Here is a 19,510-nt window from a genome sequence, read left to right as displayed (position 1 = left end):
GAAACTTTACATTGAACAATGGAAATAATTTGAAATTTCAATTTATTATTGGCATAAAATATTGTAGGGAGTCTTCTCCTTTAGATAAGTATATGGTAATTTGCACATGCATATCCATATAAATTAGCTGAATGTTAAGTTGAAAAATTGAAAATCAGAAAGAGCAATACTTTTGTCTCTAATTGCATCTTCAAGATGTTATAACACCAAAAAAAAAAATAATAAAAACTAAATCAAAGTCATCTGATTAAAGTGTCTTTCGACTCAATACAAACATAAAAGGAGTAGTTCTGCCTAAAGAAAAACTTGTGCTTTATCTGAGGCAAAATATCTAAGATTTGTGAGTGTGTGTGCGTGAAATTAAAGGCTTCATATTAAGGGATGTATATGACTTGTAATATTGTAAGAATGACTACATTTCATGTGTTATGACATTACTGCTGTGAAATTTAATATTTATTTTATATAGTTTTACTTTAATAATAGAGATTTTATTGTTTTGAGGATAAGTATACAGACATTTCAATTTATACACAATTGTTAACCTACGCACCAAAAAACCTAAAATGTCATGTAGTTGTGATTCTATTCTTTCTTTTTCTTTTTTTTTTTTTTCTTTTTTTAGTTTCAGGTGTACAAAACAATGTAATAGTTAGACATTTATCATTTATATCCCTCACACAGTGATAACCCCTCTCCCCGCACGTACTAAAAGGCACCTTTGTGATTCTATTCTAAACAGCTTTTCCAGTGACTTTCCAACTTAAAATTTGGAGTTTAATTTTCCTTAATAGAATATCAAGTACCAATATCTTCAAATGTTGATATGCTGTTACATAAAAGTACCACTAATTCATATTTTAATATTATATGCACTACATAATCAAATTTTCAATCTTTCACAGCACATAGACAAAATTACTAGGAAAAATGGGCTACCATGACCAAAGATGTCACAGAGTGCACAGAAGCCTGACAGGGAAAGCCAAGATCAAGGGGTGGTTTTCTTTAGAAAACAATTTTACCAAAACCATGAGAATAGAGGTAATTTAAAATCTTCACGACATATTAAATGCACGACTGACTCCAAATTCCCATTTAGTATTCTTCGTATTATAGGATATAAAAACCACCCCCATCTATTGAATGTTAAGCTGATATGGAAGACAATCAAAGCCTCCCATATTCAGCATCCCACTATTTTCTGGTTGCACCAAAAACATAAACAAGCAAATGATTTCTTAAAAATGTTTCTAGAGCTACTTAAAAACCTGCATTTACAAAATATTTGATAAAAAATTTCCTCTGGATTGTACATGAAGGGAGAGTGACCACTGTGATATTAGTCAAATGTGGCTTCTTTCTCTCCTGCTTCATCAGAGTCTGGACTCGCCTCGTTTTCAGTTTCTCCGTTTTTTGCAAGTAAGTCTTTAGTTTCTTGATGAGACACTTTGGACTGTTTCTCCTTTTCCTTTTTGTTATTTGTTTGTTTGTTTGTTTGTTTGTTTTTGTCTGCAGATTTATCCTTTCCTGCTGCATTTTGTTGGGCTTCCTTTCCACTTTTGCAGGAGCGGGTTTAGCTGACAACCTCCCCGACCTCCTTTTGGGCTCCCCCTTCTCTGCCTGCTGCGTGGAGTTGACCTTCCCCTTGGGCATCCTGGCAGCAGGGCCAGTGCATGCCAGCCTGAGGGGCTGCTGCATGCTGACAGCAATAGTGAAGATGGCCTGCTTGACAACTTTTTAATATTTTTAATAACTAGGGTGGGGATATCTTATAACATTGAAAAGTATTACTTCTTTTAGTGTCATCATTCAAAATTAGTTTTCTCACCAGAAAATATCGATATGTAAGTTTCACTTTAAATTTTGAAATCTAATATTTATTTGGAAGCATATTTTATTAACTAGGGAGGGAATAACGTATTCTCTGGGAAAGGACTATTTCTTATGTTAGTGTCATCACCCACAATGAGTTTTATCCCCAGAAAACGTGTATGTTCTTAGTAAGTTTAAGTGTGCACTACATGAAGAAAATGTGTTCTCCTTGCTTAGAAATATTGAGATAACTTTTATTGGTAATTCATTTTTGCCACTGGAAGATACTGAAGATAGGAGTAGGTAGTAGATATTTGAGTATGTTACACATTCCAGTTCTCCCAATGGGAAAATATTTTACCACCTCCAAAATTCCTGATGTACTTTTAAAAACAAAGCAAACAAACAAAAACCCTTTCCATCAGACTTCTCTTTTCTGGATTTGAGCATATAAATTATTGATAAAAGATCTTTCTGTGATGTTTGATTATTTAAAATATTTTTCCTCTGTGTTTTCTATTATTTGTATGTATTAGTAAATGAAATGAAACATAAAGATTTAAACTTTAAAAAAGAAGAGGTTATAACATCTAAGTCTCATGTTATTGAGAAACACCAGCTAAGTCTTTTGTCATGGCAAGATGGGTAAATACGAGACTCTGAAAATATATGTATCAAAAGACAAAATCATATTTAGTTTAGAGAAAATAAGTGTCCTTAGAAAGTGTTCAATATAGAAAGAGCTCATTTTAGAAAACTTTTGAATCCCTTGAAAAAAAGGAAAAGCTCATGATCTCATAGAAATAGAAGACAAAAGGCTCAAATGAGAAAAAGAAGACAAAAGATGAAATGGGACTCAGATAATATTTAAAATATAATTTGGGATTAGAATAGAGCTAGATGCAACTAGAAGAACTGTAGAGATGTAGAAGAAAGACAAGAATTAAAAATAATGAGAAAATTATAGAAGCCACACAAATTGGAATAAAAACAAAGTTCAAAACCACAATTGAAGATAATTTTCTGATCAAAAAAGAGACTTGAAGTGGAAAATTATAAAGACATACTGTGTTCCCTGCAAAACTCTTTTAAAAAACACCCAGCCAGTATTTGAATACTTAAAAATAGAGATAAGTATAACAAATTATGTTTTAAAAATTTACATATAAAATTTAGAATGTCAAAAAAATTCTGTAATCAAAGACACAAGGTAATTTTTAAACAGTGGTTTGACTCCCCACCCCCAGATTATTGATTATTGGGTGGAAGAAGGGGAAATTTAGGGGATGGGATAAAAGCACAATATACTTCTCACCTATACAAGGAGATAATTGAGGATATCTCCTTTGTGACTTAAATGATTGGGAAATATAGATTAAACCATATCTTGTAAAGTTGCAAGACAATTACTATCAGGATTATTTAAAGCATTTTCCTGATAGTAATTGTCTATCAGGAAAATATTGAATAAATAAATACAATCAAATAAGAAAATATTATAAGGCAAATTAATGAATAGAAATACAAAAATTAAATAATAACTGGAAAATAGGAGCAAAAACAACAGTTTTGTAAATTTATAAAAACACATAAAACTGCTATCTGAAAATAAAGAGATCTTTACATTGGATTTTTAAAGAGACTTAAACACAATGAAATAATAGGCTTACTTAGTTTATTAGCTAAATAAGAGTTTAACCAAAAATGGTTGACTAGTTGAAGTCTGTTCATAAACTAAACTGGAAAAATTTTAATTATATAATAAATAATATGTACAAAATCGTATAGATTATCATGGTAATAAACTATAATGTACTGCTTACCACATCACGTATGTATAAATTACTATAATAAATATTTATAGAAAATATTTATCTTAAGCATTCAATAAGTTATTAGACAACTGTGTAGCGGTAACTTGAATAATGGAACTGTGTGTATGTGTGTGTGTGTGTGTGTGTGTGTGTGTGTGTGTGTGTGTGTGTGTAATTCTAATTCCCACAGGAAATGAACCTTCTTTTCAAGTATCTATGAAATAAAATTAATCAATAATTTCCCTCCCCATGAAATACACTAATGTCTGCCAAACTAGGAATTGTAAAAGGTGCAGTACTAATAAACTATACTTCAACAACCCAAAAGCAGCAATAATAACCATCACCTCCTCCTAACTAACTGAAAAATATTAAAATAATTACTACAATATTATTTAAAGAAAAGGAAAAGTGACTTGAACTACAACTGTGTAGGAATGAGTAATATGGTACACTAATGCTAAGAGATATTGTATAACTGTTAACGACCTGTTTCTAAAAATCATTGCCTGTAATTGGAGATGTTCACAATATTATATTATCTGAAGATGCAATTTTTCTATACAACATGATTTCAACTTAAGAAAAAAATATGTATGCTGCATAGCAAAATAGTAATATTTTACCATATAAACAGTAGTGATTTTTGTGGTGATTTTATGAATACATTTAAAAAAGAGAATTTTATTTTTTTAAAAGTTCCAGACTATATTATTACTATTAATTAAAAAGTATGTTTTAAAATAAGCTAACAGTAGGAGATACTAAAATAAAGTGCATTTGTAAGAAATACAATATCTGAGTGACATATGCACACTAATCTTCCAGCAGCAAAGGTATGTAAGTGAGCTGCAAAGATAGGTGACTTACAATTGCCCAGGCAGTAATCAGACTCGTGGACCTTATCCAATCATGGCCATGAGTTCTCATGATCTTTCTGACTTTAACAATCAAACTCTGACCTTTCTTCTGTTTGGTATACCTATTCTTTCCAATCTCTATCCTTTCTCTCCATTTTTAGATATTTGAATTAACCATTGCAAAGGTCTACGTTGTACCTAACTCATACTTTTTGTTTTTGCTTAATGACGTTGTTCCCTATCATTACAATAAACTATTCCATGATTTAAGTTAGCCTTGAAATAAAAGCAAATTAGCATAGGCATATGTTCTTCTTATGCAGAAATTATGTCAGGAAATGTTTAAGTAACAGCTAGAAAAACACAGGCATCAAAACTTCACAGTCCAATACTTCAAACTGAGAGAAAAACAAATACCCATGTGAAACGACCCTTTGTCAACCTTGCTAAATTTTAAGAACTATTTGCACTATTTTTATTTTTCAAAGAGAAAGAACTCTAATATATATAGTCAGTAGGCTGACTAATTTAAATCCCAAATCACATGATACATGTTTCAGATTTTTTACAACATTTTGTATATTATAATACTACAGTAACTTCTATGGCCACTCTGGGAAGCATTTGACTTGAACTAGGATATTCTATTCAGAGTCACCTTAGAAAGGAAAGAGAGTATGATTTCTCAGGAACCAATGGGCAACATGTTTTAAGTGGTATGTAGAGACCTCCAAATGAAATTCTGATTAAAAAGTTTCCTTCACTAAAACACAATTTGACAATTTTAAGCAACAACAAATTATTTTCCCTAGTAAATCTTCCTTCTTCTTGTTCAATTGCTTCCCTATCGACTGCTCTCCACATACCCATTATTCTTCTAATCTCTCTCCTTTCAGTTTCATCAACTCTTCCCTCCTCTTCCCTTTGTTTCTCTATCAAAAGAAAAAAAAAAAAAGTAATGGTATCTGAACCAATAGCTATAGCAAAAGCTGAAGAAATCAGCTTTATTTGTCATTCTTTGGGTAGTCTTTGCTTGTATCCCAAATGGCCTTATATTTTGGGAACAAAATATACACATTTAAGTATTCAGGAAATTAGTATATATAAATATTTAATTTTACTTTATTTTATAGACCATTAAATTAGAACACATAACTGTTGTTTGAATCTACAATCAAGCAAAATGACTTCAATTGCCATTACATTGATTTACACTATAATGAGGAAACATGAAAGGACAATGTAGAAAGAGAGAAGATCAAAAGATAATCTATACTAAACAAAGGAAGGAGAAAAGTGCTTAGAAAGATTCTGGAGACACATGCTATTTCACAAAACATAGAAAGGGTCCTCTTTCATAAATAATTTATTTTAAATGCCTAGGAATTAACCAATCAAGGATTTCATCAAATCTCATATCTCAAACACCAACGAATAAAATAATTAAAAAGTTAAAAAAATGTTCTATGAAATTATGTTACTGTCTCCTTGTTATAGTTTGTAACATTCCCTAGATTTTGCACCCCTATAATATAGTAAGCATTTTTTTAATTCAGTGTAATGCTCTTTTTAAAAACTATTTTCCCCCTAGAACTTTATTTTAAAAATTATAAACAGCTACATCTAAGAAATGAATATTTTCGACCCACCCAACTTGCACTCTGCTGGAGACTTTTTCATTGATCAGTGACAAATGAGCAACAAGGGTTGGTCCATGCTGGTCTTTCTTAGACGACTCTTAGGGGTTCATGGGCCTCAGGTGGGCAGTGGCTGGCCTCTGTGTGCTCTAAATGTTCAGAATGACCCCAGGCTCAGCATTGTCATCAAATCTAAATCTGCACTAACTGCTGAATACCACGTGTCCCATCCTGGTGACTCCCTGAGAACCTGCCTTAGCCAACTGGATACTGATCAAGCCTCTATTAGTGGTTGAGTCCTACAGGCAGCCGGCTGAAGGCGGCAGGCCTCTGGATGCCCTTGGCCTTTTCCTGAGCTTCTCCAGGGCGGGTACTGGTGGAAGCTGGCCAAAATTTGCAGCATGGCTTCTCCCATATGCCTCCATGTCCAGCAAAGGAAATGACCAACCAAGGATCACTTAGTGCCTTCTATCAGGTAGACCACAGCTAGGCACAGGCAGCAGCTGACCCTGACCTGCACAGAAGCCTATTCCAAGAGGCTCCAAAACCATCATACCTGATGGCCAGCTTCAGACCACAACAGAGCACTACCTGATTAACTCCACAAATGGCATACCAAAAATATGGTCACCGCAGGCACCTGTTGGGGCAAATCTCCTCCGTGAGGTCAGCCCCCACACAGTAACTCCTGCATTGTGGTCGTAGCCAATCTTCACAGTCAGTAAGCCTGAAGGTCCATCTCACCCACTGATGTGCTGATAAATATCAAAGCTCAACTACAAAAAAAATGGGTATAAGCAACCCAAAGAAGGGACAGTCCTGGAGCATCCAGCTCACATGACCAGGAAGACTGTGCGCTGGGCCCCATAGGACACCTACTATATAAGGCCATCCTGCCAGACTGAGTTTCCCAATGCTTTTTCGTTTTGTGCTATTTATTTTTTGTTTCAACATGTATGTTTACTTTATATAAGATTAGTAACTTTCTCAATATGTAATATTAAAACTAGAAGTATCAGTAATAAATAAATTCTTCTTGTTTTTATGTTCTTCACTATGAAAGAGCCAGGAAATTTACTAATACTTTTATTTGAAGTTGTAGTAAAATATGTTTATTACAGTTGAGTTATTTAGCATAAATACATTGTAAAAATAAAGTAAAATCAGAAAAGTAATAGTACCTAAAGACGTATGTATCTCTTTTTAGTTATTCAAAGTAAATTTATCAAGAATATGTTTTATGTTCTTCATTGACTCACTGTGAGAAAAAGATGGCTAGAAAATATTTAATTCTCATTTATAAAAGAAAAACCCGAAATTCAAAATGTTTAGATGACTTGACCAAGATCATATGACTAATAAGTGAGAAAACAGAAGTAGGACCCAGATTTTATTATTTTTACATCATTACTCCTTGCACATTAATATGTTTGCTGTTCTTGATCATAGAAAGAAAATAAATAAAAAAGAAAATAAGTATACGATGCTTAAAGAAAATAAACAATAGGGTCTTAAGTGATGTTTTCAGTCAGGACAGGCCATCATTCTAAAAGATTTTGATTTTACCATGCAAAGAATCTAGCTTTTAAGACTACAGGGACAAGAATTGAGAGTGTGCTCTCGGGTATGAGCTCTTCAGATTCCTTCCATTTTTGGCACATGAGCGCTTCTACAATATGCCTAAATTGTGTGTATAGGATTGGGGTAGTAGGGAGAAAGAGTTGGGGATGTTGCCAGAGTTACTAATGAAACTTGGCTCACTGAGTAACCAGTTGCCATATGCCTACACAAGATAACGTAGAAAGAGGGAAAAAAAGAAAAAAAGAGGGTGAAAGAAGTAAGTACATTATCTGACTTCTACAGTTCTCTTTCTCGTTATATCCTAAGTGATGTATTTTGAAAACTATTATTGTTAATTTTAAGAAGAAGTTGCCCTAAAGAGCAAAGCAAAACTTAAACTTTAAAAAGGGTATTTGAAAGTAAATATGAAGCATCATTTTCTGTTATAGAGAATACTAATATACCCTCAGCTAATATGCCTAAGATTCAATAAATAAGAGACTATCCACTGAAAGGAAAGTTAAAGGAATGAAGGGGAGAGGCTTTGGAGTATAGGACAGGAATATTAAATGACAGCCATGTAAAGACAGATTAAGAGCAAACTAGGAACAAATAAAAAGAAACACAGTTTCTCTTAGCAAGTAATGAAGTTAGAAAACCCATTAAAACAGTTCAGTACCATAGGAAACACTAGAATGAAATTATATAATTAATCTTAGCATCAACCAGAAACAGCAGTGCCTGCAAACATTGAAATTTGTAGGTTTTCTGAGGCCTCTCTGCAATGGAAGAGAATCCCTAACCATATGAATGGTAAGTATATCAAGAGGGAGGGAGGGAGAGAGGGAGGGAGGGAGGGAGGGAAAGACAGAGAGAGAGAGAGAGAGAGAGAGAGAGAGAGAGAGAGAGGTGCGTGTGTGTGTGTGTGTGTGTGTGTGTGTGTGTGTGTGTGTGTGTAAGACAGGAAGACATAAAGAGTTAAAAGAGATGCTATCTTGGATTATGAGATCAATCAGAGAGAATTGTGACTGATTTATTCTGTTAATATTCTGGCACATCTGTTGGGGTAAAATATCTAACTTACATTCATATGGAATATATGATTTCTAATCCTAGGAAATCAACAAACGCAGAAAAACCTACCATAAAGAGCTTATCTCTATGATGAAGGAAAACATTCTCCCTTTCTGCATATGTTGCAATTAAATTCTAGGAAACATAATGTAAAACACTATAAAGATATAAAGACATGTGCTGGAATTAAGTTTTCATGGTAGAATTACAATTACTTAATATTTAAAAAATTGGGTATGTTCTTTCGGAAATAAATTGTTATTAAATGCAGTGATATCTATGTTTATAAATATTTTCTATACAATAATAAAACAATGAACTTCCTTTTTAAAAATAACATTTTGAAGTATAATTTACATATAATAAAATGCACTTGTTTTAAGCATACATGTCTATATGTTTTGATAAATGTATACACCTGCTTAATGATGATGACAATCAAAATATAAAACATTTCCATAATCCTGAAAAGTTCCTTTGTTTCTCTCCCTAGTCAATTCCCTCCCTGGTCAAAGGCAACAAACTGATCTACTTTCTGTTACTATAGATGATACTTATGTCTCTAAATGCTTTTGTCAGTATAATGATTTGAGATTTATGCCTGTTGTTCCATGTACCTCTTGTTTATATTGTATATTACCAAGTAGTACAATAGTGAGCTGAAGTAGTAAGAGAGGATATTCTCTTATATCCCACTTTAGGAGGAAATAAGTCAGCTTTCCATCTGTTAAGTATTATGTTAATTGTGGATTGTTTATAGATGTCCTTTATCAGGATGAGTAATTTCCCTTTTAGCTTGTTTAAAGCCACTAAAAACGAATCTTGAGCTTTGTCCAAACCTTTTTCTACATCTATTGTGATGATCATGTTTTTTTTCTCTCCCTTATTCTAAAACAATGAATTAAATTATTTTTATTTGTTAAACCAATATTACATTTCTAAAATATACCCCACTTAGCCATCACTTGGTCACTATGTATTATTATTTTTGTTTATTGATGTATTCAATTGCTAACACTTTGTTTAAAACGTTGTAGCTATGTTTGTGAGAGATATTGGTCTATAGTTGTCTTATATTGCTCTTGCCTCATTTTGGTATCAAGGAAATACTGCCTAACTAAGTTGAGATGCATTTCCTTCTCCTTTATTTTATGAAAGAAATCGTATGGTGTTGATAATATTTCTTAAATACTTTTAAAATTCACCAATGAAGCTACCCGATAAGTCACTTTAAAGAAACTGGAAATCCTGCCAAAACACTTTATGCAGAAATGTAATTTTAATAATGCATAAAGATTTTTGTCTCTTCTGTTTTTCGTAGAAAATATTGATGATGTCACTTCCTACAATTGTGTTCATTTCATTTGTATTTTGACACATATTTGAGGTCAGATCTATGAAATTACCAAGGCCAAATTTCCATGCTTATCCAAGTTATCTTGATCTCTACTTTTCTATCCTTGCCCCAAATAAAAATCTAACAATTTCCATACTTAAGATAAAGATGAATTAAAATGTGTGAAAACTGACAACTTTTAATTATTTATAAAATATCTCCTGTGTTGTTCTTTTTCATCCTTTCAGTTAAAAACCATTCTTTGGTAATTTCAATAGTTATTAGAAATCTAAAATAAAGTCAACAAATACTCAGTACTCAAGAATATCAATATTCAATGGAGCAAGAAAATTGAAGAATCAAAAACTTTATATTAGGAATAGTGTAAAAGGGATAAAATATATGGTGATGGAAGGAGAACTGACTCTGGGTGGTGAACACACAATGTGGTATATAGATGATGTAATACAGAATTGTACACCTGAAACCAATGTAATTTTACTAACAATTGTCACCCCAATAAACTTTAAGAAGAAGAAGAAGAAGGAGGAGGAGGAGAAAGAGGAGAAGGAGAAGGAGAAGGGGAAGGGGAAGAGGAAGAGGAAGAAGAAGAAGAAGAAGAAGAAGAAGAAGAAGAAGAAGAAGAAGAAGAAGAAGAAGAAGAAGAAGAAGAAGAAGGAGTAGAGTTTTACAAAGTGTATTGTGGTGTTACTGGGGCGGTTCATCTCATAAATCCTAAAAGTTTAAAAATGACCTCCTAGAGAAGGTGATATCTGTGCTAAGTCCTAAAAGATAGTTAACAAATAGGTAAAAAATAAAGCTGTGTGAGTGTTTCAATGAGAAAAAAGAGCATAAACAAGTGCATGAAGGAAAAGAACATGAAGTACACAGAGAACCACAAAAACTGTTGATGAACTTGTGGTCTAGAGCTTCCCAAAGGTCTTTTCACAACAGATCTAGAGAAGCATCATACCACTCTAGGGTTAGGTTAGGTATCAAAGATAGCTGACTCTATCACCTCAGCCTTGGGGGTTCTTTGGGGACCTGTCATGGCTGAAGCCCCATGGGTAGTCACTTACTGCAATAAGTATCTGTTTCCCAGGGATGCAGTGCAATATCAGTTCTTTTAAATTCATACAAAATGTGACTGCAATCTTGCCAAGGTGAAGTGTGAAGACAGTGGAGGAAAAAAGTGGGGCTAAAGAGATAAGCAGCATCCAAATCATTGAAGACCTGCAGGCTACATCATAGAACCTGAACTTAGTTCTCATAGTGACAGTGAAAACTGGAGGATATATATGAATTCCAGGTTGAACATTTTTCAATTGGGAATGGCTAGAAGCAGGGGTTCTATTTAGACTATCTTCTCTCAAGGAAATAACAAGCAGTACAGTTTTCACATACACAACACAATAATGTGAACATATCCACGTTTTACTGTTTGAAGAACATAGAAGATGAGGCTCGATTGTGTGAAACTGATTTCTCTTAAAACACACCATCTTCTAATAATCCTAACCATACAAATGTCACATTAAAAGTGCAATCTTTCAAGTTAAGCAATGCAGGTGACATTATTATGTATCACCCCCAGTGTTTCTTAATGCCCATTTTCTATAACATAAGATTTTCAAATAGTATCATGAAAGATTTCCTTTGATCATTAGTATTGTAAAAAAATAACATTTGATTATAATCGAAATATATTGTCAAAAAATGGAATTTATTAAAGAGAAACACGTTTTGAAATATAAAATTTAAATAATGATTTTAGTATCACTCAAGCTACCACTAAGATTCATTTTCTAAGATGGTCCATATTTTAACAGTATAAACAATAACTTTAAGTGGAATTAGGTGTCTATGATTAAATCTTCTTGTTCTGAATTGGCCTTGCTGGGATTAAGGATTTAGGAAGATGAGTAAAGGAAGGTAAACGTGAGCATGTTGACTCTGGGAATATGAATGGTGCATGGTAAGCAGCATGATGAGATGAAGATAGAAATAACCATCATTTTTATACCTTTGAAGTATCCATCTTCCTTGTCACAAAAGAATGAGAAAAATGGAGGCAGAACATTGTAAATGGTGATTTTTATGAACCACCTTCAGTGGTAATACCTAAAAAAGCCACCTAAGGTTATATTTATCAAATTTAATAAGTTCTATATTGTAACCAAATTTATATACTCAGCAGTTATGTAAATGTAACTAAAATATGATGGAAATTCTTTTGAACTTCAAAGTTCGAAGTTTGCAGTACTGACTTAAAAAATACCCATGAAACGATAAAAAAGATATCCATAGATCTAACATATTTTGTAAACCACCAATGTCTCTGTGAACTAAGGACCCAGAATGGATGCTTCAATTTCACAGCTATTGAAAACTTTGTATATGACTTGCTTCAGGGGTGGACCAAAGAACACTGATGCAAATTGATCCATATACAAAAATCTCCTTGTCACCAGATGGAGTGATTTTTGAAGCACCAGGCCTGCCATTCAGATTGTTCCCTAATCAAAACTCAATGAATTCACATCCATCAGTGGTGGGGATAGGATAAATAATAAATAAGATGGAAGAGTTTTGTTGCCAAATCCCTGTGAGACCTGAGCAAACCTCACAGTTCTACGTTGTTGTGCAGGAAGGATCAGGGAACATTTGACTGCCAGGGAATGATAATTAGCACACAGCAACAGGAGCAATGACAAGTTCTGTAGGATGCAGGACATCTATGTGGTCAATTCTAGACAAGAGAAATCCTTAATAGGCCCTTTCCAATATGCACTAGAGTAACTGGCTAGGAATGCACATGACGTTCATTGGAAGTGGGAGAAAACGAGGACACCATTCTTTAGTTTCCAAGGGGTCCAGAACTCAATGATATAGAATAGGATGGAGGAGTAAGGATTTTTTTAAATTTTTGTGTGAGTACTAGATTAGAAAATTTGTTTGACTCCCTCTTTTATGATTTTGTTGCACCCGCAGGCTACTGTGTCCCAGAGAACCTTTGGTTACAACTTTTTAAAGGTTATATTAAAATGGTTAGTTCAAGCTAAATCATGTAATTATTGTTAAGTACAATAATTCTGAAATCCATTAAATGTTATTTTCCAAAAATAGAACAATGTATAATGTCTGCAGAGTATTTTATAACATATTAATTCTAGTTAGAAATGCACACAACATAAATTGCACTGTTACCATTCCTGCTTTAAACAGAATTACTAGCACATTAGAAACCTGACCATAACTCATTTTGGATGATAGTACTATATTATTCCATTTTTTATATTTGGAATAAGGTAATAAAATGCTAACTAGTTATTAAAAAGAAATAAGCTTTTTCAGCCAATATGGAAAAGTTTTAAATATAATTATTCACACTTTATTGAAAATGGTCTCCTAAGTCTCTTTCCCCAGAGAGTATCAAGTTGTTATTGTAAACATTATATATATTTTTAGTATAGTACTTAGTTTCCTTCTGCTTAGGATATCTTCCAAAGTTGGGGAAAATACTTTATGAAATACTTCACATTTTATCTTCTCTTTTATTACATAATTATCATGAGTTCTAAAAGAACCACCTACAGTATATTAAAATTGCTCTCTGAGGTGAAAAATACCCCTTGTTCTAAAACTAGATTTTAATTTGAAACTCCATCCCCTGCAATTAAAAATGAAATACGATATACTTGAATAACTTGCAGGTAAAGAAACTGATATTGTTTCAGAAACTATTGAAATCACATGGTTACGTTATTATGAAGCAATTTAAAAAGGTGTTACACATTATTTTAAAGCACCATTGAATTCAAATAGCAGTAGTATACATCAGGAAGAACGTGATCTGAAGAATCATAACTTCTAAAAAAGTAATACATAGGAAATAAATACCATTTGTTTATGTAAGCTGTTTCCTTACATCTTAACTGTCCTAAATATTTAAGGACTTAATCGTGATAGTCATGGAAAGTAAAGACTGGTAATTAAAGTGCCTTCATAATTAGAAGCATTAAATGAATTGAATACAGAAATGGATATTGAAAAAATAATAGAAACAAAGAATAGATGAAATGGAAAGACTGCTTTGGAACAGTTTGTATTATGATTGGGGAAACACACACACACACACACACACACACACACACACACACACTCCTTGAGCTCATCTCCTGCTCTGTCCTAGACCAAGCACTTAATCGGGAAATAGAGAAAATTCAAATATTTATCACATTCATGTCTCAAGACCTCTCTAGTTTTCTGATACATTTATATACACAAGGTAATTTCAGTTATCAATTAAGGAATACAATATGAAATAACATGATATAATTTCTAGTAAATGCAGGTGAAATTAAAAAAGAAATCAGAGAAGATAAAAACATGAAATTTACTTGAGTTGAATCATCTCTTATAAAATTGACCTTGAAGTCACAAACCAGTGTCATAGAAATGCATTATTTAAAAAAAATACCTTGAACACTTAAAGTTCAAGGCTCTTGTGTGCTAGAAACAGGAGGACAAATGAGGGGAAAGAAAGAATTGAGAAGAAGATAAATTATTTATCTTATTATTATCATATATTGTTACGTACATCTGATTTCTCAACAATCAGATGTATACAATAATAATAATATGAAATCATATTATTGCGTACATCTGATTTCTTATCCATCAATTCCCTGGAGCCTTTGAAGATATAATCTGCCTCAAGGCCTACTATGGCAAAGTAGAAAAACCTGGTTTATTGGAAAAAGTCATTTTTTCAGAATTAGGAAAATGTTCCACCTGCTCCCAAACGTTTGCTTGATCTTGTTCAAATAATATAAATGTCGAAGATATCAATTTCCTAATCTTATCGATGAAAAGGCTATAAAAAGCTAAAATTTCCTTTTGTAGGACCAACATTGATAAAATATGCATTCTAGAAAAATATTATGAATCTGTTTCCAATTACTTATAATTATATGGTAAATTTTAAGGAAAAAAAAAGAAATCTGCTACTGATACCAATAAAACCATAATGGGAGTAAGAAACGGGCATCCTTATTTTTTAAATATCCTCAGGTGATCCCAATGTTCTGTGAATTTGGGGACTGACTGAATTCATTGATTTCAACATTTTTAATGGTTTTAATTCATTATTGTTGATACTGTCCTTTGTTTTGAGGTTCAAACCTGAGGTTCAGGTTTAATCGTGTGAGTCCCTTCAAACTGGCTACTGTGTCCCTATCACACACCTTTGTCATTATTTGAACACACTGTTACTTTCTTTCATAATAAAATATTCCTAACTCATCTAGTGTTATTCAGGGCAGAAGGATGAAATGGCATTATGATTCTCAGTAAGAAACTCTTACACATTTTTACTCCAGGCATTTTGATAAAGATAATAAAACCTGTAATTATTTAATTCAGTTAGAATGTTTCAGCAATTAAGAATGAGATACTGAATTGTTCAATTAATGAATACCCATTGAGCTCAATTTATTAACTAAGCAAATATACTAAAGTATGAGGTAAGAATGTAGAGAATCTATATCTATATCTATATCTTTACTTTCTTTAATAATACTTTTGTCATACAAATATAAAATTTATTATTATTGTGTTATCCTCCATACCTGACTCTATGAAAGGTGATTTTAGTTTCTGCAACAGTGGTAACTAGTTACTTTGCTGTAGTGCTTAATGACTTCTAAATAAAAACAAGTAGACAGGATTATAATGTTACTCCCAAGCTACTATTTACTCTTGAAGTGGAGCATCTGGCTTGACTTAATAGCTAAATTTCCATATGAAATCCTTTCCAGTGTTAGACAAACAATATGCAGTTGTTTTAGATGAAAAAAAGTGCTTATATTGACAAAATGGAGAAAATGTCTTGTTGAATGTGTATATAATTTCTCAACAGGTACATATAATTAAAGTAGAAAATTAATTACAAAAGCTCTACGTCTTTGCTAGAGTAGTTTCCAAAATAATAACCTCTATTTGATAATCAGAATGCTGTATTTCATGATTTCCAAAGAAGAAGAAAAATGCTATGAATTTTAACCACTCTTCTATAAAATGAAATATTGAATTTTCTATAAGTATTATGATTATAGAGCTTTTTCAAAGGAAAAGTATACAAAATTACTATTGCAAAATTTCAGAAAAAATGGATATTAATTTTCCATGAAGAATGTAAACAATCAATGAAACTTGAGTGCTAACAAATACCACAAACATTCTCTTCCAGTTTGTATTAGTTTCCTATTGCTGCTGTAACAAATTACCAAAAACTATTTGCTTAAAACAACAGAAGTGTATTACCTCATAATTCTGGAGGTCAGAAGTACAAAAGAGGTCTCATTTAGCTATATGAAGGTCTTCGTAGGGATCTGTTCCTTCCAAAGGCTTAGGGGAGAATCCATTCTGCTGTCTTGTTTTGCTTTCTAGAGGAAACAGGTTATCTCTCTCTCTCTCTCTCTCTCTCTCTCTCTCTCTCTCTCTCTCTCTCTCTCTCTCTCTCATCTGCTTCTGTTATTCCATCTCCTTCTCTGCCTCTGGTTCTCCTGTTTCCTTTTCCTATAAGAACCCTTTTGATCACATAGGGCCCACTCATGTATTCCAGCTGAAGACCCTTAACATAATCACGTGTGCAAAGTTACTCTCCCATATAAGGAAATGTATTCACAGGTTTCAGAGATTAATGAGTGGGCATCTGTGAGGGGCTGTTATTCTACCTACCACATAGATTAAGTGCTCACTTCTACCAGGTTAAGGCTCTTCTGTTGTAACTGAATTTGGGTACGATGGATAATTATTTAAAATATACAAAATTAATCAGAAATTAAGGCATACAAAATAGTAATTAAAATGAATTTGTAATATATTGCTATATTGAACTGCATATTTCTGTAAGCAGTTTACTCTTGTGATCTATCAAATGACTTACTGAAGAATTTGAAATTTGGGGAATATCAGTTTTATAACTTCAATACTTTTTTTCCTCAGTCCATTTCACTGTCAGTGGTGATCATCCATGTTGTTTTTTTCCTGGAAACACCAGACTTCATACAGCACAAGAAATATCAGATATACTAAGATAGTTTCTATTTTAGATACATTGAAAGGAAAAGGCGTATAATAACCAACTGCAATTAAAATATCTTAGTATTGCAAATTTTACACAAACATATGGCTATATGAACACATTGCTAAAGTCTGTCTTAGAGCTTGGATGGGATTCATTCAAATGGAGATTGGGGATGGGTAAATCCAAAGTTTAACTTTAGAGGAAAGATAACTTCAACTCTTTTCCTTATATTAAACATTCAGGTTGTTTTGATTTTATTTTATTTTGCTTATTTTGTTTTTACAAAAAAATGCCAAAATGCATAGATTTATACCAATATCTTTGTGTACATTTGTGATTATAGACTCGTTAAGTTGTAAGATTCATATCAAGGTGTTGAGTAAGATATTTTGTCCTCAGAACAACAACAACAACAAAACACATAAGAATCCTATAATCTGAAGAATAACCTACATGTAGGGCTACTTATCCATTCAAAACCACTATTTCAACTAACTTATTTTATTATTCAAACTCAATTTACCCCTTTCTCTTTGTCCAGTTTATCTGAATGGAGAACTGAGGAAGGAAGTGTGGTTTCCAGCACCTGATGGGAAAGAGATTAATCTTAATGAGGGGCTTCCCAACTATCTTTTCTTTAGAAATTCACTTTGAGGAAAAAAATCCCAAAAGATTCACTTATAGAGCCTGGGGATATTTGCTAGATGAAAGAACTGATATTCTATACCCAGGTGAGAGTTCTGCTTGATCAGTAGACCCATTTAGTTTACAAATTTATAAAATGATATGGCAGAATTTGACATGTGGACCAGTTATCATTTCTAGAATATGTTCTTCAGACCAACTCATAAAACAAACAAACAAAAAAATGTTTTCACTCTCTGGAAACACACTAAATTCAAAGAAATCCAGAAGTATACAAGGCTTACAGGTTGGTTTAGGACAGGGGTGTCAAAACTTTTTTCAACGTTTTTTACCAAGGGCCATATACGGTAAAATACACAAACAGCCGGGCCACTCACTCGAGGTGAAGTACGTATTGCCTCACCTGGTTTATTTAAGTAAACTAAATATATTTTTGGAATTTGCTGCGGGCCAATTAACAATGGATTGCGGACCAGAGTTGGCCCGTGGGCCGCAGTTTTGACAGCCCTGGTTTACGATATTGAGTAGCTGCTAATATTTCACAAAACATATACAATATTTTAACATAAAATCCAGCACTATTTTGAGAATTATCTAAAGTTATACAAAGTTCAATATGCTTTAATTCAATAACATATCATTTATTAGAATGTTTTCACAGATTAAAAATATATGTTCTTAGCTCTAGATTTCATAGTTCTTTAATCTATGAAAAATACTACATAATACTTCTCTTTCATGTTTTAATCAATTTTAATAATATTTTTAAAAGGCTTATTTCACTTATGTATAATATGTCTAAGAATGCTTTTACAAGGTCTTCAATAGCTCTTGGAAATTTTAAAGATTTTTCTTTCTGATGACCCAACTTTAAAGTACTTTATGTTGACATGATAGCCTTATTCCAGTCCTCCGGATCTTCAGGCATATAGCAGCCTAATACATTGGAAGAGGACTTTCAAAATGATGAATGAATGATTAGTTGCATAGCTTCCATTCAAAGTGATAGATGAGTAGACTAAACCTTGGGTTTCCATATCTTTAGAATTTTCTTTTAATATTACTTTTGTGTAAGATTCCATTTAAAAGCCGTTCTTTCATAAATGAAAGCATTTTGGACACACACACACACACACACACACACACACACACACACGTGTGTTTTTTAAATCTGGAACCAAAAAACACATCAAGCAGTGTCTTATGCTTTCTTATATTTCTAAAGAATCGCTTTTGAGAAAGTAAGAGGTTAGAGGGAAGTGGCATCAATAGGTTCTAGTAAATAACCAAGTGAGGTATTTAGCTTAGATTTCTCACCTATATTAAAATAGAGAATGGAGGAGTCATCACTCCATGACTTAATAGCTAGTGATATTGGACAGGTCACAGCCTCTCTCTCTGGATCTTAGTATTCAAATTTCTGAACAGAGGTTGAATAAATTATCTCTAGTATCTTATCTAGGTGTAAAAGACTATAAATCAAGAAGTAGAAAAATCCCTTAAGAAAGTAACATATCAGTCATTACCAGTCACTTATATTTCAGTGTGAGTTCACTGGAACCTGCTGCAGGGTAGGGGATCTGGTAAGTAAAAATGAGAGACTGAAAGAACCACTAAGCAATAAAGAAATTATTCAGAAAAGACTACTTGGGGTCCTAGAAGATCGACACTGCTTTTTC

General features: G+C 32.7%; 1 protein-coding gene and 1 pseudogene across 1 annotated transcript in view; both read right to left on the bottom strand.

Annotated features, from left to right (window-relative positions):
- ZNF804A (zinc finger protein 804A) overlaps positions 1-19,510 on the bottom strand; it is a 262,701-nt gene that overhangs the window by 206,916 nt on the left and 36,275 nt on the right. The window lies entirely within an intron of this gene.
- On the bottom strand, positions 1,343-1,726 carry LOC109458846 (non-histone chromosomal protein HMG-14; annotated as a pseudogene).

Source organism: Rhinolophus sinicus, linkage group LG01 (assembly GCF_036562045.2).
Source record: "Rhinolophus sinicus isolate RSC01 linkage group LG01, ASM3656204v1, whole genome shotgun sequence".
Classification (NCBI taxonomy): Eukaryota; Metazoa; Chordata; class Mammalia; order Chiroptera; family Rhinolophidae; genus Rhinolophus; species Rhinolophus sinicus.
Note: the sequence above shows the minus strand (reverse complement) of the source record. Positions and strands in the feature narration are given on the sequence as shown.